Below are 22705 nucleotides of genomic sequence, written 5' to 3'. Positions count from 1 at the left end.
CTGAAGGGGAGGAGCTAACTACATTGAAACTAACACACTTATTCGATCGGAAGGTGTAAACCTGTGTCAGGTGTCAGACAGCATGAAATCCCAGTCTGTTTCAAACCTACAAACACTTTGAGACAGAAAGTGGTCCACCCAAAATGACAAAACCCACAAGCAAAGCCACAACAAAAGCAATTTGGTCTACTCCATTCTGTACTATGAAATCTGTAGAGAGTATTACATTGAAGAAGCAACAACTCCAGCAAACAACAACAGCCACTTCATGAGAGAATGTACCAACACCTTCGCTAGAGCTCCTCGGGACCCCAGTCTGCCGTACTTCTCCATCTTAAAAGCTACTAACCACTCTGAGGTACAGATCCTACCCAAAGAAAAGAAATGGTTTGAGAGGAGAGTTAAAGAGGCAGTTTTTGTTAGGAAAGACTATCCATCTTTGAACAGGAAAAGAGGGTTTAGACATTATTTTTCTGTTATTTATAACTCCATCCTCCTCCTACATCCACCTAAATCAAAACAAGGAAAACAATAGTGATAGTTATTATGTGAATAGCGAGTGAACGATTATGCAAAGTATGACTCAGGCACAGTTAACACTTAATATAGTCCAATAGACCGATCCAACAGACAAAAACTGTAAACAATCAGATGTGTTAGTTTCAGTGTTGTTAGCTCCTCCCTTCAGATAGATATTATTTATTTTATTTATTTAAATTAGGACAGTACATATTAATCAACATATCAACAAACAGCATCAACGTAAATATGCCGGAATTAGCACAATAGCTAGTTTACATCTGTTGTCCTAAGGCAGGTCAAAAACAGACATTTAGAGATACACACAGATGAGACAAAAGTGCATAGACATGACAGCAAGTGAACCACAATAGACCATTCTCTGAGTTTAAGAGGCCCCAAGAAGAAAATAATCTACATGTGTGAGCATGTTTGATTATTTTTCAACCAATGTTTCTAAGTGTTCTTGAAGGTTGAAAGACCCACAGTTCCTGACATGGGCAGGTAATGTGTTCCATGACTGTGATCCTCTGATATAAGTCACCATTTGGCCAAATTTAGTCCTGCGTCTCTATGTTACAGTCTCCTCTGGTCAATGCTCTCGTGTCAACCCAGTCAGTGTTTTTTTTTACTTACAAAATCCATTAATGGTGTAGGAGCAAGTCCATTTAAAACTTAAAAAATAAGGCAAGCATCCATAAATTCCTGATAACTTTCAAGATCCAAAATATTATACTTACTTAAGATATTACAATAGTGATACCAGAGGCTTTTTGTCCAGTGTTTTCATTGTTTTTTGAAGAGGGACTTGAGGGGCTTCAGGATGGCCTCTGATGTATGAGACCGTGTGGTATTGCAGTAAGATATGTGACTGAATATATATAAGGCAGTGTCCACCAGCGACCAGACAAGAAGTAAAAAAGCCGCTTGGATGAGCAACGAAAATGTCTAAAAACGTTTTGTCCAGTTGATAGAATAGAATTTTCTGGATGACTGAGGGATTACACATACACGCTCTTATCAACAAAACACTGTAATTTCCAATCAGCAATATGCATCAGAAAACACTATATATTCAAAGCTTAATCTGGATGCAGACATTTCAAGAAATACCGTGTAGGCTGGTGCGAAAACCCAAACACTTTACAACGTGATGAGAGCATAGTTGTTTTGCATTAGACTGTCAGCTTTAGTGTTCCTGTGTCACAGTCTCCACAATGGGAGGTGGGACCAGGAACACAGAGCTGCTTGACTGTGGCACTTCCAAAACACCAATCAGATTCTAAATCACGCCAGCGCACTACTTACAATGTGAGGGGCCTGTCACTTCTGCACAGCCAATTTATGCGCCTTTTACACGAGCAGGAAGAAAGATGAGTGCTCTGAGGCATTCACTCGGAGGATAACTGAGACTGAGGCTAAGTGTTACGGAAAAACAAAACCAAGGAAACAACAAAAACATTACAAATTTGAGACTGGATCAAAATGTGTGAAATGAGTGCTAATTTATGAACTTGCTTGAATACATAACACCATGAAGGACTTTGTCGCTATGCAGACAGATAATCGGAGTGCAAGATTAACCACAACAGAATCGAAATTGCAATTAGAACTCTCCACAAACAACAATATATCCTGTCTTATTCTGCATAAAAACTGAAAACCCTGTGGTTTAGATCTGAATGTGTTTCTTCTGTCAGTTCAGCAGTGGTGGAAGAAGTTCTCAATTTTGCTACTTAAGTAAAAGTAAAGATACCGGAGCAAGTAACACTCACGTAGATTTTTTCATGTTTTACTTTTACTTACCTATTAATGTGCCTGTTTAAAAATGTACTTTCAAACTGCTTCAAATGTTTGGATTTTGGTAAAGATTTGTGCTTTTTGTTCAACAAAAACAATTGAATTGATTGGTTGTTTTTTCTGGCCGTTTTTATTTGATGTTTTTGTTTGCTCGAACTATGAATGTGTTAAAATTAACTCTGCAGTAGATCTCAAACAATAATAAAAAATGCTTTTACTTCTTGGTCTTCTTCAAAAATATAATGGAGTAGAAAGTGCAGATACCTTCTCTTAAATGCAGTGAAGGAAAAGGCAAAAGTACCTAAGTACACATACCTAAAATTTGTACAACGACTTTTACTTTGCTGCGTTCCACCACTCTATTTCAGTCTTTCTGTCAATTCTTCCGGACATAAGTGAACTTTGAGCCCAAACCCATTTTTAAAACATAATGCACAAATCTAATTGCAATGCCAGAAAAATCACAGTTAGATATGTTTTTCTCAATCTGTTCAGCCCTACAGTATAACATAGTAAATCATGAAGGACTAGCTGAAGTAGAGGCAGAGGTGTCAAACACATTTTCACCGAGGGCCACATCAGCAAAATGGCTGCTCTCAAAGGGCCAGATGTAAAATAAATCTAACTAATTTTTTAACTTGCAAATTAACCATTTCTATATTTATTACGTATTCAAGTAATAAATATTGCATATACATTTGCCTTGATGTAAAAATATGGCTGTGTAACTGTATTTCTGGATAAATTGAGATTTTAAGACCATCACACCTTTTAATTTATCCTGTCGAGGGCCACATGAAATGATGTGGAGGGCCACATTTGGCCCGCGAGCCTTGAGATTGACACATGTGTTTTAAGGCAACAAGAAACCAGAGCACTTCTAAGAATCCTATGCCGACGCAGTGTGTAATGTAGCTAGTCCATTACTATCATGGAGGCTAACAGGAAGAAAAGGACATACACAAATGTTTAAAATGTTTTATTGATAAATGTGTAGCACTGACTTGATTGTAATTGAATTGTGAGAATTTTAACTTACCCATGTTGTCTGCCTGAGGTGTTTCGGCCAAATGAGTCCCCGGGGAGCCGAAGCACCTTAAGAAGGTTCCGGGGCAGACCATTGGGGGTTAACAAGGAGGGGTGTTGTATATTTTAGCTTGTGGGTAATGTAATTATTTTCCACTGTTAAAATAATTGAGTTTAAACGGAGCTCTATTTTAATTGACAATTTCATTGAATAAATTCGTACATTAATGGACTGGAGCTGAATTTTAACAACAGAACTGGATCTGAGAAAAGACTTACCTGTTATATAGAATGGGCTCACCCAATTAAGGAGAGGCTCTATAAAAGAAAAAATCTCAGTGGCTACGTGAGGGTGCTGTATGTAACAGGTACTGCAAATGATGATTCTTTTAAACTTTTTCCTTGTTTTTTTGTAAATGGTTGTGGTAGAAATAAAACGCACTTGGGTCTGCACTGGACTAACTGGCTCAGCTCTGCTCTGTTCCTCTTTTAACCGCTAAAGTTGCTATGCGGGCGATTACACAGTGAGAACATGCAAAAGCCACTCCAAAAGAGATTCAAACCCAAGACGACAGAAACAAGAGTGCCAGTACAGCCTTATATTACATTAGTAAGTAAACTCAAATATGTGGTAGTTCAGGGTTTAAATACAGTTTTTTTTTTTTTGCATCTCAAGGCTCAAAAAAAGAATCCCATAACAATCAAGAGTCCTTACAAACATTGTTTTTTCTTGACTCCTTCCTTCCTTGCCTGAAATCTTCCAAAAATCACATTTATTGAACTACTTCTGTTAGCATTTTCACATTTCACACCTGCACTAGTCACTATTTTGAAGCGTTACTTGAGGATCAAAAGGTAAACCTGCACAAACAGCTGAAGAATACAGAAGGCAGACGAGGCTCCAGCTTCCACCTCCTCCACAGTCAAAGTCAGACCTTTTCTGTCAGGCCTATTCAGCAATAACTATACTTACACTGTGGTTGTGTCCCGGAGAAAAGGACTCAGCGGTAACCTTGCATCCCAAGGACACATCATTTGAAATGCATTGGGCACCACTGCAGTGATATATCCTCTTTCCAGAATTAACCTCAGCTAGTCTTTCCTGTCACCCACAAATCAGGGCTATGAGCCGAGACAAGACCGCAGTCCTGACAAGAAACACGGGCTTTTCACGGGCATTTTTCAAGTTGAGATAATTGGCAGGTATGTGATTGAAAAACACTAATTAAGCAGCATTTCTTTTAGATTTGTTTTGAGGCGTGGCGGGCTCGGTGACCTCTATTAGTGACTTGGAGATCCATCTGTATTCAAGGTAACCTCAGTCGTGATACATCCAGTGACAGGGCGAGACGCCTGTCCAGAGAGGAGAGAAAACTGAGGCCTCAGATGGCTAAAAGCACGCGTGATTAAAATGCAATTCAGTTAGGAGCAGGAGATGGATGAATGACCTAAATGGAATTGGCATCGGCACAGGTAGAGTCACTCTGGCTAAACTGGTGCAAATCAAGGCAAGGCATGTGTGTTCGAAAATACGTTTGCATTTTGGGTATCTTATATTTGTATATTATAGGAAAAATGGTTAAGGCATAATTAAGCAAACCAATGTAATTATGGGTCTGTCCACATGAAACAAAAACTAGGAGAAACTTCAATGTCCATTTATTCAGTGTAAACAAGATAAAATAACAATAAGATGAATTAATATGTCAAGTTTGTGGTTTCAATCCCTGATAAATAATGGTTCAACGCAAGTGTTGTTTTTTTTTATATTTCCCATCCATTTCGCATAGAGTTATTTGACCTATATAACTGCCCTCCATCTGAAATTATGACATTATCAAACTGTACACTTTAAACGCAATCTATTTGATATTTAAGTATTTTAAAAAGGAATGCAGATTGATCACCTACACTGCAGTAAGATGAGTTGTTCTAAAATACATTGTACAACTGTAACCTCAATGCACGGTACCAGACGGATTATCTTACAAACTGGGGAGCACAGCATGCTAACTGCCCCCAGGAGAAACTAGAGCATCTTTAGCATGGTAGCCATCACTCCCAGATTCTGCATCAGATTAGTCTTTGAGCCTCTCCGTGCACACGCTGACAGAATGTGACAGTGTCGGGATTAAGGAGCTCTTCAAAGACTTTGTGATCATTAACGAAGCTGCTAATTATTACTGAGGAGGCACCAGTGAAGGGGCAGCGCTCACTCACACAGTTTAGCATTCACACAGATTGACAACACTTCCAGAGCGACAAAGCTTTTAATTGGCTTAACTGCCCTTCTGTGTTTCAACGGACACAAAGAAACAGCTATGCAGGGTATGATTGAACTTCGGCATTGACATTCCAACAAAATGGGAAGCATAAGCGCGTCATATTCCTACGTGACGATGGAGGGTCTTCGCTTAACTCATAATGATACGCAAAATCTGCACCAAAAAAAGTCAAATAGGATTCTAAAACTATAGTGTGTATATGATTCTTCTGGTCGTAATAACCTTCTGTTTTAGTTTATTTATTTGAATTCACATATTTAAGGTTTGTTTTTTACATAAGACATTTGTCCTGGTTTACAAGACTTATTTTTGTTCTATTTTAGACCTGGCAAGTGAAATAGAGCAAATGCAAGGACTGTGTTAGCCACGCTATCAAAGGAAATGAGACACAATTATCATCCTGCCATATCAGCGAGAGAAGCAAATAAGTGGGCGGAGTTTGACGAGAACCATGTGGAGACAGTTATCTGCGACTGACTATTGTTGTTTGTCTGTCAACATCCGGGTGAGAGTGGGGACTAAATGAGCGGGGCTACGGTGCAAACCAACACATGTTACTCGCTCCTGGTTCAAGCACAGGAGCGAGTAACATGAAATGGGCTTTTATATCCTATACTTTCCTGCCAGCTAATATTTGATTTCCAATAAAACACACACACGTACATTTAGTATCATAAAGCCCAGATAATGGTGTAACGTATGTGTAGGCTTATCTGATAAAATACAGCCTACATAGGAAGTGTCTGCTCAGTCTTATTGTGGCTAATTCAAAGATGTGGGAGTGGACGGATCTTGCCGTGTGCAAAAGAGGATGTGGTGTAATCTTCACTGCCATCTTTAATGAGATCTGATGCAGGATGCTGCGCTAGCCATGAAAACAGGGCACGGGCCTGCAGAGCGGCACATGGAAACACAATACGAACAGAGTGATCAAGTGGTGCGTGCAAAGAAAAGACCGTCCAAATGATCTAATGTGGTCAGCCGTGTCAATCCTTTAACCACACGAGGAACGTTTAGCTCAAGCAGAAAGGAGTTACAGTGGAAACCCAAGCCCCGTGCAAGAGTGTTGAATTAACCTCTGCAAACACTACGGGATAGATTAGACGGATATGAACACATGTACTGTTTCTTGGTCTATATATTTAGATCGTATAACTGTCAGCCGCTAAAATGTTGTAGCACCATCACTCAAGACATGCTGGCAAAAATGTCAGTGAATGAATTACAATGAGCACCTAACCTCCCTCCATAACCTGGCCCCTCCCTCCATTAGCATCGTCCCACCTGCCACTTCAGATCAGCCGAAACCAACCTCCTCACTCCCCTCGTCGGGACAAAACGCCGAACTGTGGGGCACCAAGCCTTGACCGCCGCCCCCACCCACTGGAACTCACTCCCACGACCCATCTGGAGCTCGGACTCACTGCAGCACTTCAAATCACTACTAAAAACTCACCGGTTCAATCTGGCATTCCCCCATGTTTTCCACCGTCTTATAGTTTGTTTTACTTTACCGATGTTGCATTTGTAAAAAAAAAAGTTGCCGAAAGTTTAAATTGCGCATGTTAAACTAACTACAGACAAATCTTGCCAAGAAAACTTGCCAAAACCAATAAGTTGAATATATAACTAGCCCTATACTTTGACAAATTTTGTTTTAAATGGAATGCAACTATATTCAAGACGGCCTGCTGATTTAACTGTAGCAATGAATACGGTTACAAAGGTATATTTGTAGCCAGAGCAATAAAAACGCATTTGCAAAATACATTGAGCAGCCTTTTACTCTTTATTAAATTTGCAACTAAAACAATATAACTCAGTCCTACCAAACTAGTTTTAAAAAGCTAGCCCCTTGTGAAAACATTTCTGCCTGTTTCAAGTACAAAAACAAGTTGAAAGTCCCTAAAGACCAAACCTGACCTCTGCCCACCAAACATTTTTGACTTTTTAAGAGTTCTCCTCATGCCATGTCCTGTTCAGTGAGCAATAACACACCATCAATGCCTCTCTCTTCCTCTTTCAAGTCGCTCCGAGACAGGGCCCATTCATTCAATTTGGCCTAATCAAATCTGAACTGAGTTAACAGCCGCGTGTCAGTCTTCTCTAGGGCAGCTCGCTCCAGTTGCAGATACGCAATCGGGACCCGCGTCTCCTGGGTATATTTAACTCATACATAAAAACACAGATTGTCTCAGTAGATATACGACATGTCAGTGCCGGCCAGACAGCAGGTATTGGTTACAGGCTCTCACGTCTGGACTGGCGACAGGGCATCTTGATACATTTTCTGTTTTCTTTAGCAGGAAATTGCAGGAATCATGAAACAAGCACCAACACATAGGTTTGTCAAGATAATTACTATATCGACTTATAGTTCAATCAATGACTGATGGAGCATATTATTTCGGGCTCAATGTTGTGCTCATTTATTTGCACTAGTTGGGAACTTACTTTTCGAGCTGTAGAGTGGTACTTGTCAAACTGAGGGATGTCACGCAAACACTTTCTGGTGGTACGTGAGGTCTACTACAGTTCTATTCTTTGCGCAATTTAGAGTCAGTTTGATGCTCTTTTTGGTCCTTTTTGGGCAATTTCTTGGTAAAAAAAAACTTCTGTAGCAATGATGTAGTTAAATTTTAGACTCCAGCCTAGTTAGTTAGTCAAGAATAGTATTGTTATAGACTTGGTTGAGATCTGGTAGTACTTAGAAAACTGGATCGTGGTACTTGGTGTAATAAGTTTGAGAATCTATGCATGTCACATCATAGAAACTACTTTTGTACTGAATTCAATTGTGTGTATACAATTTTGGCATTTTTTTTTACTATTGTTATGGTTCAGTTGATAAAGAAAATGTTTTTGGGATTGTTTTGCTGCAGGGTTAACAAATAAATGACAAAGTTGACTTCAATATTACCGTTAATGTCCTGTCGTGTAGAGTTTTAAAGAAAGATTATCGCCATTTACTTCTGACAATCTGAATAGCGCTTTACACGTGTGATACAACATCTAAAACACATGTTAAGAGCGTTACTACTTTGCTGTTCTTTCAGGGTCAGTGGAGCCAATGCGGGAAGGGGGGGGCAGTCTAACAGGCGGTCCAGTTAAGGGTATGTCCACCCAAAGGACGTCCATAATGGAAGGAAGAGGTCTGTCCCGGGAGCGCACAAGCCCACTGTGTCTCCGGCTCGACTAATGTAATCCATGATTGCGCTCATCCCAATTAAAAGCTGAAATGGCCTCAGAACAGCTGTAAAGGGAGGTCTCGGAGGAGGGCATAACCACTGGTAATGTCAGAAGTCTCGTTTAAAAGAGCAGCATCTGTTTCAAATCCACTAAGTCTTCATGCCTCTGAGCGCATCGATGGACCATATCACCCTGTCCATCTGCACGCGCTGTTCACGTTGAGAAAATAATCGGTTTAAAATTAAGTAAATTAAAATTAATCCAATCAACTGGGGATAAAACACAGATACATTTAGAAGATTGTATTTCAGTTTTGCTGTTGTATTTTTAATCTTGTGTCCTTAGGTAAGACACGGCACGACCAAACAGAGCAATACATTTTATTTGTCCAGGTGCGTTGCTAGAGGACACAATGCAGTATCTACAATGGGAATCGATCCAACAAACTTTAAGGGTGCAACTTTTCAGGTGGGGGTCCGCTACATGCTTGTCTTCACAGAAAATATTGCGTTTTATCAGGAATGTCCCATAGTATCATATTAAACGTATCTACATCCATGGAGACAAACTTGGTAACACCAGGCCAAGACATAGTTAAGAATGCATGTGTTTCAAGGTATTTTTACACAATACAAACACATGCGATGTAATAAATGCATAGTGCAGCTTTAATGTAGTGAATGAGCAACTCAACTCTTTTGTTCAACTCTTCTTTTATTGTTATTGTTACAAAGGATATCTGGCTTAGAAATAAGTGCAACAAATTAATATGTAAATTAGACCAATAACTGGCACCAGTGACTGCAGAAATAAAAGGCCAAAGGGTGGAAAATAATATGAATATTATTTATAATAGTGAATTTTGCTCAATGAAGCAAGAACTCAGACATGGCTTTTAACTTTTTTCTTTTTCTTTTTAGTTCTGCCAGGACTAGTCTTATCTTAGTATCCATTCTACATCATTTCCCAATTAGAAAGGGCCAGCTCCATTGTCTGATTCATGCCACAGGAAATGGTGCGATCAGAGGAGATCCCGTAAAACATAAAAATGCAGTTATTTGTTTATGAGGATAGCGGAAGGATGTTCACTCTGGTCAATGTGATCAGATAGGATGAGTTCAATGGCCTTCAACAGGAAGCCTGCCCATCTATGGTCATCAATGAGCACAGTGAGCCATAAATTAAGATCAGATCATTTGCTCGTCTCAGGAATCTAAACTTGTTTGTGTGGATTTGAGTGCTCTCCACCAATTCGACTGTTTGTCTATTTTTTAAAACATCTACGTCTACGAGAGTCATGTTTGCTTTCCATCGTGCAGGAATGGACTACAATAGATGAGTATTAAATTGTGGAGCAGTTAATTGAAGTTGCACCTGGTAATCCCAAATGTTTGGTGCTCTTTATTTTGTTCAAAGCTTTGTGCGAAAATTTGGATGGTTTAGGTGTGAGCGTTACATAAGGTGTTTTTGCTCACAGAAAATGGCTTTCTGTTCAGTGTGACAGCATTTACTCTGAAGCTAAGTGGAGCTCCAAAACCCAATCCACTAAAATACATTAACAAGCTTTTTTGGTCCAAATACCTTTCGTTTAAAAATGCACTGATTACATTTTAGTAATTTTGGTCTAAATACTGAACAGTCCACATAAGTCAATGTGATCTAATTTCTGTGATGAAATGCTTTTTTGATAATATAATTGTGATGGAAGCTAGCCATTTAGCTATAATCTGGTGTGGACATGAAGACTAAACTAACTAATGACATTTACAAAGAGACCGGCGTCAGCTGTGATCAAAACAATATATTTGTCTAGGTCCTACAAATTGTCATGTTTTTCTCTACATATTGCTAAACACTAGCCACTAGCATCTGTAGTTTGTAGAGTTGCACCAATCCAGCTTTTTCTGTACTTTAATTATCTCCACCAGTATGAGTTAATATCAGGTATTGGCAGAGTCTGAAAACAGCATTTATTTCAACAAAACAAGACAAAACTGACCCAAATGTGTTATGTAGCTGTCATTTATCTCTCCAGTAACAACAGAACTACATACAAATAAAAGTTCAAATTATATATTATATCAATTTATATCTCCAAACAGGATATCATCTGAACCGATATTTGGAAGCCAGTATCTGATCCAGTAAATTTTTCAATATTGCCATTATAGGATCAGTTCAACCCTAGTATTTTTGCTGTATTTTGTAGTTTGAGTTGTATTGACATAATATTGCAACCAACTGGCTTCATAGGCAAGACAAGAGTTAGTGCACCTTGCCTGACCAGCCAGTCCCTTCTACTTGCTGTTAGAATCCAAAAAACATAGAGCGTGACAAACCTCCAGCCTAACGTCCAATCACAGCTGCTAATTCCACAAGTGTTGTTCTCGTAAGACGGGTAAGAGTGAACCATCAGCTGTACCGGTCTCCTACTGATAAATACCGCTTACCCTTTCCACAGTATGTAAACTAACCACTACAATATCCCCCATAATTCCTTCCTTGAGCACATGCCACAGTCTTGACACCACATTACCATTCCCATTATAATGTCATTTTGTATACGACTTACCAGCCCAGAACAGATTTGCTGGTGCCTGCCCAGTGCATTGGCTTTAAGTAGAGGGATAAACACTCTCTGACTCTGCAAAAAACAATGGCAGAAAGCAGCTGGCCAGGATGCACAGCTCAGCACCTTTCAGGGGGCTTAAATTAGACAGGGAAGTATTGGTAATCAAGTTTATCATGTACAAAATCTGCAATTACTGGGTGTTTGGAGGTGATTCATTGCCTTAATGGGAGTACGACACACATATGGTAGTAAAAGCTGTTCCCTGGCTCAATACGTGCATGTAAACAACTACTTTTATTAGCGCTGGGACAAAGCTTAAAGCGGTACGGCTCCCGAGACCTATCACTGACACGGAACAAAGGCAAAACATGGTAGCTAAGGTTCGTGGGTTTTTAAAGTAACAAAACAGTAACAGTAAAATTAAAAGTTAAGATGTATTTTTAGTTTGTTTTGATTGCTCATTTACCATTTGTAGATGTCAGGTTTGTCTCTGTGAAGAACTAGCACGCAGAACACAACAGCGACCCTCCGACTAACCTAATCTTGCTGACATAAAACAAATAAAACAATAAAAACTGTAAAACCTCTTTAGATGTGTTGGTTTGAGTGTAGCTAGTTCCTATAATCAGATCAATATCAGGCCGTGTCCATCGGTGATCAGACCAGAACTGAAGAAGCAGCGAAATGTCCTCGCTCCTACAACGTTTTGCCCTGTTGACAGATTTACGTTTTTCTTTTACTAAACCTCTTTAAACTGACCAAAGACATGCCCTGTACATTGATTAATTGATTAAAAGGGAGCATGGAAGGGCACTGGCAAAAAAATTTAAAAAAACAGCATCTTCTGAAGTAAAAAGCCGGATTAAACTGTCCAGTCACTCCCACATCTCCACATAACTCATTCCATGCATTCTCCGTTCTGATTCGGTCTGTATAATCCATATAATCCTAATAAAATAGTTTGTTGACTTTACAATTTGGCCGATTAAAAGACAAAAGACGACAGCGCACTCGTAACAGTGGCAGTTAATAAAACTGCCAACATATAATACAGTTTCTCACAATTCACTCCCACGATGCTTCACTAAGACAAATATTCACAAAGAAAGTACACAGACCCCACCCAGAAAAAGAGGGAGCGCTAACCACTCTGCCACCACATCATTTGTCTTTTAAATCCCCCAAAATCTCCACGTTGTCTCCCACTCCTGAAAAATGCTCCAATGTTAAAGACGTCGCTAATGAATGGTTACACAAGCCATCAGCTGCCATGTTTAGCTTAGTCTGTGGAACATTATCTCCAGCAGCCCTTGTCATCCCTCAACTCCTACTTGGCAGAACGAGCTCAATTATATCTTTGGAGATTAATCGTCTTCTGAAATCATAAAGAAAGTGTGACAGCGTCAGAAGAGCTGGGACATTTTCCTGTCTCTTGAATATACACGGCGGGTGAACAAAGTATAGTTTTAGACATAAAAGTGGGGCTATGCATTTGGAACAAGAAGCAGAAAGAACAAGAAGATGGAGGCCTTTCTTTAAGATTTGAATTATATTGTGTGAAAAGAATGGCTTGCGTTATAGTGAGAAAAATCTGGAGAAAAAAAAACAACTCACTTTCAAAACCAAAAGTAGGCATAGGATGAAAAGGGAGGTAAGATAGCTGTCAAAATTTTGGAATAATGGTAGGGATTGTAGCTGTATTTTTGCATGCTGCCCACTGAGGAATGTACTAAGAAATGTCTAAGAATAATATAATACAATGAGAGATCCAATTTATGGCAAGAAATTTCCAATGGCGAGCTATAGAAACTTTAAAACTTTCCGAGCTGTAATCAACATGAGAATAGTTTCGTAACTAATAGGGATATAAATGTGTTTTGATGGAGCAGCTAAAAAGGCAGAGCAACTACAATAACCATAATCCTTTGCTCCAAGTTAAGAAAAAGCCAGACCGATATTTGGACTTTTTTAACGCATCTGCTATCGGCTTGAAATTTCCAGCACCAGTCGATATTGTTTTGGTCAATTTGTTGATTTATTTTAACATTTTAATGCGAAGAGATGACTATAACTACATAATTTGAGTAAAATAATCAAAATAGACCCTATGTATTGGCTTAAAAATATCGGTCATCGGTTGTATTCTGAACAACTGGTATCGGTCATGGAAAAAAACAAACAAAAACTGGTATCGGTCAATCTGTAACCATACTACTTTGATTGATAATATTGTATTGTGAGATTTTGATATTGTTTCATCCATACTAACTAATGCCTACTCGTAGTTTGAAATCTGCCAGGAAATTGACAAGTGGCTACTCATTTCATTATCTGAAAGTCAAACACCCAACTAAAGCCCCTCCCACATCATCCTGTCCTTGTTTCCCAATGATTAGATTACATAAACATCGCTTCAGGCCAGATCAGAAAAAAATATCTCAACGGGACATTTGTTTCACCTCTAATAGGCCGCAATTACTTTTCTGCCTTACAGCACATCAGCTATAGCATTGACATTGTGCAAATATATAGAAACGCAGTTATTCACTAGTTCTTTTAGCAGTAGCAATTAATTATTATTACACCATGTATACCGAGTGTGTTCTTATAATCATGATCAATGTTAGGGGATGTTTTGCTTGTTAAACAAATTGGCTCACGTAAAATAATGAGCCAACTTTGAGAGTGCCTTGTTTGGTTTTAATTTTAGGAGGCGTTTAATACAGCAGCAGTGGGACCCGACCGCCATAATCACCCCTAAATTAAAATAATGTGTTTCAGTTCAAATCAAACCAGGGTAACTATTATATATATAAAGCGTAAACAATTTGATACCATTAGTACTCCAACAAAATGATAAAAAATGAATCTTAACATTGAGTAGGCTGTATATTTATCTGCATATGCAAAACTGTAAAAACAATGACCCTTCCACAATAAGCTTTACATGTCAAGTGAGGTTGAGGTCCAATACGCCATCCAATGCTACCACCCACGTATAATTGATCTATTCCCCAGCTCTTATAAAGTACATATTTTGTGATATTTCTTCAAAACGTCAATCAAAAAACCATGAATCCAAGTACTCACTCACAGTTTCTACTAAGTAACAATGCCTGTAATTGTAATCAACAGTGTGAGACAGGGGCTTGAACTGTCTCATCATCACATTTTATGGGTCTTTGCTCAAGAGGATTAGAAACTCCTTAAGATGCCAGTATTAAGAGTTCCACAGTCCAGTAGCCCTAAGGTTTAGTCCCAGTTGGAAATTCTGTCCATTTTTCTTAAACGAGCAACTGGGACTTCCTCACAGGGGGGGCTGCAGACCTAGCAGGACCTTAATGGTGCTATGCTAGCCCAAGAATCCACATGAGACAGTTTAATGGTCTAAGTGGGAAAGGATTAAAAGTTTGCGGACTGAGGCAAAAAGGGAGTTAGCGCTGTCCCCCTCCGCTTGGGTCCTAGCATGTCTTTGCCAAGCTTGACAATAGGCTTATCCACTCTGGGAGCTCCCCCTGTTATGATCACAGCCCATTATGAAATACCATCACACTTAAGACAAGCAATTTACTGATGGCTATCAATTTCGCATGTTGGAGCGGCACCTATGTAAGCCATTTCAGTCGGATCATGTGATTGGAGCGGGATTTGACACAGGTATATGGAATGGAAATACACGGAGTGAGATGGAGAGAACTGAAAAAAATGAAGGGGGAAGGATGGGTTATTGCATTCTGACTGCCTAAATGAAATACTGGGCTTAAACGCTCTTTCTGCCACTGAACCTTCATGCAAATCCCAAGGCTGCCCTATGACCCCCAAGACAATTGTGGGGCAGAGTTAACAGAGCACTCCCAGAGACTCTCCCCCAGACTCTCAATTAGACGGGCTTCATGTTACTAGCACACAACAGAGCTAAATCAGGCTAAAGCATCTTAAGCGGCTCCGCATGTGCCTCAGATCCTGCCAGAGCCGTGGCAAATACAGTCTGAAAAGAGCATTAGGTACAGTGCTAGGGAAAAGTCCTACGGTTTTAAGAAGAGTAAGGACAAAGAAGGGAATTTACAGTAATAGATAAGACGACTTAATGTAGAAATACAGTGAAAGAACCTCTGCTAAGGCGTTGCTTCTGTGTTGTTCCTGTCGAATACTAATTTTCAGCTTTTTATACCAACACAGAACCATCACCTCTTAAAAATGTAATGATAACACAACATCTGTAGCCTATTTATTGAGTGAACTTTTTAATTATACTGAAACGTTTCCGCCTACACACCAGATACTATAGGATCCTAACGCACAATCATTTACTTGTCGGTATGTACGTCAACTGTTGTTTTTTCAAAGTTAATCAATGGAAACAGATGTTCTAAAATGTCAGAAGAGGTGATTGTAAAGTTGGGGAAAGAAAAGTGTTATTAGTTAGTTATGATGTTTAATCTTACTGAGTATGCTATGTTTGGGCGTTTTATCAGTTCCAATACATTTATTCCAATATAATAACTGACATGTTACATCAAAATACACACAAGTATTAACACAAGGCAATGTCCTGCTTACGATTGCTATTGTACCCTCCACAGCAGAACAATGCAAAGCAAAAGTTTAGCCTGCAGTGTCCATGAATAAAAGTACCTCCTGTTATCTTTGCTGACCGCTGTTCCATAAGAGGTGTAAATGTCGGCCGGCGCTGCATTCTAATAAAATGGAGGATGCAGTGGTTCTGATAAAACACGAGCTGCCTTCACACATAATCCTGAGGCAGAGGGAGCATGCTGTATAGTGCATGCACAAGCAGTAAAACTGTACCACTCCAGTGATAAAGGGCTGCAGCGCCGTACCTGCACACACACAAATAAGCACCGCTGCAGACAGTACTGCCATTACACTCGGACTATAGGCGCTATATGGGGCTCCAATTTACACAGAGCTTCAATGCAAAACATGCATACATATTTTATGGACAGTAATGCAAAAACGTTTGTCATAATTTTGGTCAGTTTGGTGAAACGGAGCATTTCAGCATTTCACTGTAAGGAATAGTTCTGTGTTGTCCCAAACGTGTTCTGCAAGTTGCAAAATTTTGATTAGGACAATTGGCATAAAATATCCATCTCTGTTTTGGCACCGGGAGTTGAATTTGTGTATTTTTTGTTGCTCCATCTAACCGTCCATTTTTGAGTTTGCACATTATGATTGGTATGTAATGAAAATAATAAGGTCCACTTTTGGCTTTGAAACAAGCAACGTATGAGGTCCACAGAAGTGCTGCTTATTCCATCTCGCTGAAGCAGACAGTGGAGAGGCTGCAGTTTAAATGAAGACACTCACAGGTCACAGGTCTTCAGCAGACACACAGCGTTACTTCATGCGATATAAAATGAGAGACACTGCAAATGAGGAGTAACTAAACAAGAAACAGATGGTACACACACAGATATACATAAAGATTTGACTTTAAGCCTCACCAAAGCACTTATCACCCCACGCTCTGACCTCACATCTGATCGCCAATCCATCTGAGTGCTCCGGAGTCAAGTCTGTTGTCTTTCTCTCCCCCCTCCTCATCTCATCACGCATGCATTGAAATTCAATCGCTCGCATGCATTCAGTGGGTTTGGAGGAAATTACCTGAGGAGATTAGAGACGGAGCAGCTGCAGTGAGGGACCATCGGAGGATCATTCCAGCTTTTCCCTGTGCTGTTTGTTTTCCCAGCACTTTAGCTAAATTAGTAATTACAGTCAATCTTGTCTGTGGCCGCCGCTAAGCCAAAGACACACCTGCACCAGTGTCGTGGATAAACAGTGGTAGTGTAGTGGTAATAGTGGTACACAAACTCCCATGAGCTAATGAGAAAAACTCCCTCACGCAATTTTCTGGTGAAACGAGGTAATACTGAAAACAACTACATTACAGATATCGGGAGAATGGAATATACTGCAAATTCATTTAAAGCGACGGTTAGTAGACCTTCATTGTTGGAAAGATGAGAAACTGGGATTAAATTTCTGCTGTTAGTAGAGATGTGCAATCAATCAAATTTTATCCGAGATTGCGTCATCTGTAATTGCTAGCGATCATCTTAGAGCTTTTTAATCAGTTAGCGCATGCAATTTAGAGCAGAGTTCAGACTTTGGAGGAATAATTTTCACTTTTTTTTTTCTTTTTTAATGGCAGTGATTAAAATGGTAAACGGTCACATTATTATATAGCACTTTTCCACCTTCAAGGCACTCAAAGCACTTTACATTAAGGAACCACTTACCCATTCGCACACATATTCATACACCAGTGTACGCAGGCAACGAAGACAACAACAGTATTCATCTGTGGTAGCTGGATTCGAACCCGCAACCTTCGAATCATAGGATAAATACTCTACCAACCAACTAAATATCGCATACTATACTTCATGCCATCACTGCAAACCTCATCTCAGGCCTGGTATTAGTCTACCAAGTTACGCAGCAAAACATCGTCTACAAATCGACACAAACTGATAAAAATACATGCATACTGTTTTCTCTATATTGCAAATTACTCACCCACATTGTTCTTATTCTTGTTGAGCGATATATAAAACATGATTACAATCTAATCTGCTGATCTCAACTCATTGGGGGTCTTGTCGGTTGCACCCAGACTGCGTTACAATATGTCTGGAGCGGACCACTGGCAACAAGTGCACAGACAAGCCAGTGGGGTCCAGAACTCATTTTGTAAACCATAAGGCCCCGCTCAAATGTCCAACTAAGTTCTGGCATTGAGAGGCGGGTAAACAGCTTGATAGACTCACAATAACACAACAACATATATATGTACGCTTTGGAGGGTTCTTCCCCCCCCAAGCACGCCATATTTCTAAGAGTGTGAGACTGTGAAATTGCGGGTTTACGCTGAGGGCATATTTTGGCTGGCTATTGACATTTAGATTTGACATTCCAAATCATTGTCCCAAGTCAAGAGACACCAATTTCAGTGTAATTTTAGACCTGGCTTACTCGGATAATTTGGTTAACCCCAGTTTTTGTCACTTCTTTGGGCATCTGCAAATAGCTCGGATTAGTTAGTTAGTTAATCACTGTATGTTAATCAGTATTTAGTTAAATTCACACTATACTTAGCTGTAATTTTGACAAGTTAATTCAAAATAATCTCTATTGACAGCCACTAATATAAGTTACCAAAAAATAGTACAGCACTGACAGCTCTGTGTTCAGACTAGACTTTTAAGGTCACTTGTCATTGCAGTGTGTGGGATCTTGGGCTGGTCGCCATGGATACCGGACCACTGCGAACAAAGCCGGAGAATGATGCTATGCTAGCTGGGGCTAAAGATGTGCAGCCAGGGTCAGCGCGGGTCGGGCGACGTGGGCTGGAGGAGCAGCAGAGGAAAAAGCGCAAGGTGTTCAGTCCAGACTTCTAAAAAATACATCAAAATCAAACAACTTCGTCATCACAGCGACTTGTGCTGCTCTCTCTCTCTGAGGCACTGCAAAAGTACTGGAGTAAAAGTTATAACGGCAGAAGGGTATCAGAAAAGGAGGCTATAGTATTTTGAAAACTGATATGTGAAGTTTGCAGATTTCAAATGTATGACTGAAATATTCAAAAATATACAGCAATCATGGACTGAGATGTGCACAAATTAAACAAAGAGATAGGTTCAATTTCGCCTATACAGGTTATGTCAGTTTCAATTTCTGTCTACAATAATGTTTGATTTGGAGATCGGCATATTTTAAAAAGTATTTATATTTTTGTTGGATAGATGGTAGTAACATCTTTCATTTTCTTTCAATTAACTTCTCATCTTATGCTATTTTCTGATCGATGCTATAATAATGTTTCCTCATCACAAACATACCTGGAGTTGTGTTTTGTTTCATGTTTGACACACACAAACCCTGCATATTTAGGCTGAGTTCGTTTCTCAAACAGAAAACACTCTGTTCCACCTTGTGATGTCATGTGGTAATACAGGAAGTGCTCCGCTGTGTTTTTAAACCCCACACACCTTGACCAGAATTTTTTGCATCATTTCAGCACTGGATTTACGAATTACTATTGAACTAAAGAAGAAAGGTAGCTGTAACTACCACGCTACATGACATCACAAAGTGGAACAGAGCATTTCGAGCTTGTAGATGTAGACAGACTAATAATAAAAGGGTTAAACAAACATGTGTGAATGAAACAAAACAGAACTCCAGGTATGTTTTTGAAGAGGTAACAACATTAGAACATGGTTTAAAGCTCACAGGAGTTCATTTTGTGTAATATAGGACCTTTAAGAGTTAAATATGTGCAAGTACTATCACTATGACTTTGTAGATAACATGAATAAAGTAACATCTATTACATCTATATGCAGCAAACGCGATATTTCTTCTTCCAACAAAGCTTCAACGACCAGAAACAGTTGTAAGGTTGAAATAAAGGTTTTGTCAGAAATCCGTCAGTCCATGAGGGACAATCCCACCAGCGCCTCTGAACATTTCTGTCATAACTTTGTGAGGAGCTTGGCAGGGGTCCAGCAGCCTTAGCCCCAATTATAACCCAGAAGATCACAGCATTGTTGGGCTACAGTAAGTCGTAAAGAGTCCCCTTCTATCACCTCATGTCCGACTGCGATGAGACAGACACATCTAGTGCCGTGGAAGAACAGAGCTTCACTGCGCAATAATAAAAGGTCTCCCGCTGAAATGGCAGACACCAGGCGGAGTCCTATACTGCAGACAGGAGAACCTAACTTGCCCCGACTTTAATTATTTAGCCAGGGAAGTTGGACTGAACAAGTAAAAATATGTCAGCTAGAGATGTCGCAAAAGTTGGCTATACAACTTGGAACACATAACTGCATATTTCTCCCCAACATCGTAGTAGGGTGGATACTATATAAATGTGACAATGTAGTTACTTATTTACTAGAGCGTTTCGTAAACAGTGGTCCAACCGTTTTTTTGACAAAGCCTCCTACAAGCTAGTATAGATTTTGGACTCTATTTTCTTACAGTCTATTGATATTAAACATGATCTACAGTTTTAACAGAATTCGAGAAAGGTCCAATTGGTTCTGTGCACAAGAGCGTCTGGCAACTTCACTGTTAGCGTCACTACTTCCTGTCCAATTGCATCTCTATGAGGTTTTTGCCAATTCACGCTAAAATTAATAGCCTAAATGTTTAAAGATCAGGCAGTGGACAGGAAGCTGCAGGTGGACGTCAACGACAACATCTTAAAAATGACACAAATAAAATAAATACTTGACCAGAGGACTTTTCTGTGTTTAGAAAGAGATGTTTGTGTCTTGATGCTAACGCCAATGCTAATTTTGCTCAATAAAAGCTCAATAAATATTAAAACAACACCACAAACTGAAGTATTCTATATTTTAAAATAATTGGGTAGCTTTATTTTAATTAATTTGCATTTTAACTGTTTGTTGATGTTATATTCCATGATTTTTAATATAAAGTGAAGTTAAAGTTACTATTAGCTTTGAGACACCGCGAGCGAAGTGTCTCAGCGAAGTAGCACAATGAATAAAGCAAAAAAAACAGCACCTCAGCTTAGATTCTGTCACCAACACAGCCTAAAATGTTATCGCGTCTCCGTATCAGCTTGTCCTATAAATCTGTATGCAAAATAAGATGCAGGGGAACAGAGGACCGAGCACCTATCTCTGGGGAGCCGTGGATAATTCCCCCGTTGAGCTCGCTGGCCCCCACCCACGCTCCGACGCCTTTGAGTGAGATATGAGCCACCAGATTTATTAGCAGCACAATGAACTCTAATTAAGGGAGGTGGCGGAACAACGTGCAGGTGTGGGTTGCACCTGGCTGTTTCTTCGAATGTAGTTTTGTGAAGACGCTCGCACTCTCTCTGCTTCCCGTGACACAACTACGGGCCCCCAGCACGAACCAATCAACCACAGCTCACACTCCTACTCTCAAACTTCAAATGTTAATATGACGGGTTCAGATACTTTTTGTTTAGGAATGTAAGCAAATAAACTGTCTATTTGGATTTTTTCTGTTATGTTGTTTGCATGTAGGTCATTATATATTTATGAAATGTGTTTGCCAATATTTCTTTTTTTTTTTCTCTTCGTGTTTAGTTTAGTAGTTTATTCTATACTTGCCTAATGGCGCCTCAGGGACCGGCTTCCTGCTGTCGAGAGTCAGGACTAAACATAGAAGAATGAGCGTTTCAGTTTAATGCAGCTGAAACGCTCTCTTTTCACGCTAATTTCATGATCATTATTTATGTTTTGATTTGTTTATGTTGTGATTTCAATGTCTTTCTTATTCCCTAAAGCACTCTGAATTACTTTATGTACGAATTGTGCTATACAAATAAACTTGCCTTGCGTAATGTGAAAAAAGCTTCCATACAAACACCACTGTTGCTCTGTGTAACCTACAGCACCTCAAGAAAACAAACCAGGTGAGAAATCTGCCAAGGCAACATACCAAACACATCTTTATAGCATATACTGTGAGTGACAGCATGTAATTTACACCACTGAAGTCTTCATTTGAGTAACTGCCTCATTATCTGATACAGAGGTATAATGAACAGACGACAGCGAAAGACATCAACATTTCACTAAGGGACTGAAGTAAAACTGACTTTCAAACTATAACATAATATAGTACTAATCCAAGTCTAAAGTGGACTAATAAATGGTCCTTAAGGTGTCATCCTTGGCCACTTAAGAAGTGCAAAACAGGCATCAAATCAGTAAAGACAACAAGATAACCGTACAATTTAACAAAACGCAAAACACCTCAAAAGGATACAGTGTTTATTACTTGTGTTTGTTTTATTTAACCCTTTAAGGACTGACCATATTATAGACCAGCATAGCTAACCTAGACTTTTATTACTTTTTAGCCATAAAATGTTAAGTGAAGTATCAGAATGTACTGCATTTTTTCACACAACTACCCCTATTTTACATATCCATGCCTATTTTTCCTTTGACGGGTCGCATAACTGACAAAATCATCTTCGAGGGACAACATAGGCAGATTACCGTAATGATAGGAAAATATTTAAAGAGTCCCATGCCTCTGCTTTGAGATGCCATTTGAATTTACATGAGAGCACAATTGGTTGCAGAGTTACGGTAATGGAAAGTTCACAACTGCGTTTTGTCGGCGACGATAGCATCCGACGCTATAGGGTTAAGGCAATAGGAAAGAAAATGGTACTAGAGTGGTGTGGGTTTATTAAATTTCTTTTTTAGACAAGATGGCATAAGCATGGAATGAGAGTAAAGAGTGAGGAGCGGCATTCAGAAAATCA

At 39.4% G+C, this 22705-nt stretch overlaps 1 protein-coding gene across 2 annotated transcripts in view; it reads right to left on the bottom strand.

The window, feature by feature from the left end:
* The window catches only part of macrod2 (mono-ADP ribosylhydrolase 2), a 595671-nt gene that overhangs the window by 492589 nt on the left and 80377 nt on the right, over nucleotides 1-22705 (bottom strand). The window lies entirely within an intron of this gene.

Source organism: Periophthalmus magnuspinnatus, chromosome 15 (genome assembly GCF_009829125.3).
Source record: "Periophthalmus magnuspinnatus isolate fPerMag1 chromosome 15, fPerMag1.2.pri, whole genome shotgun sequence".
NCBI lineage: Eukaryota > Metazoa > Chordata > Actinopteri > Gobiiformes > Gobiidae > Periophthalmus > Periophthalmus magnuspinnatus.
The sequence above is the reverse complement of the archived record's forward strand: the minus strand, read 5'-3'. Positions and strand labels throughout refer to the sequence as shown.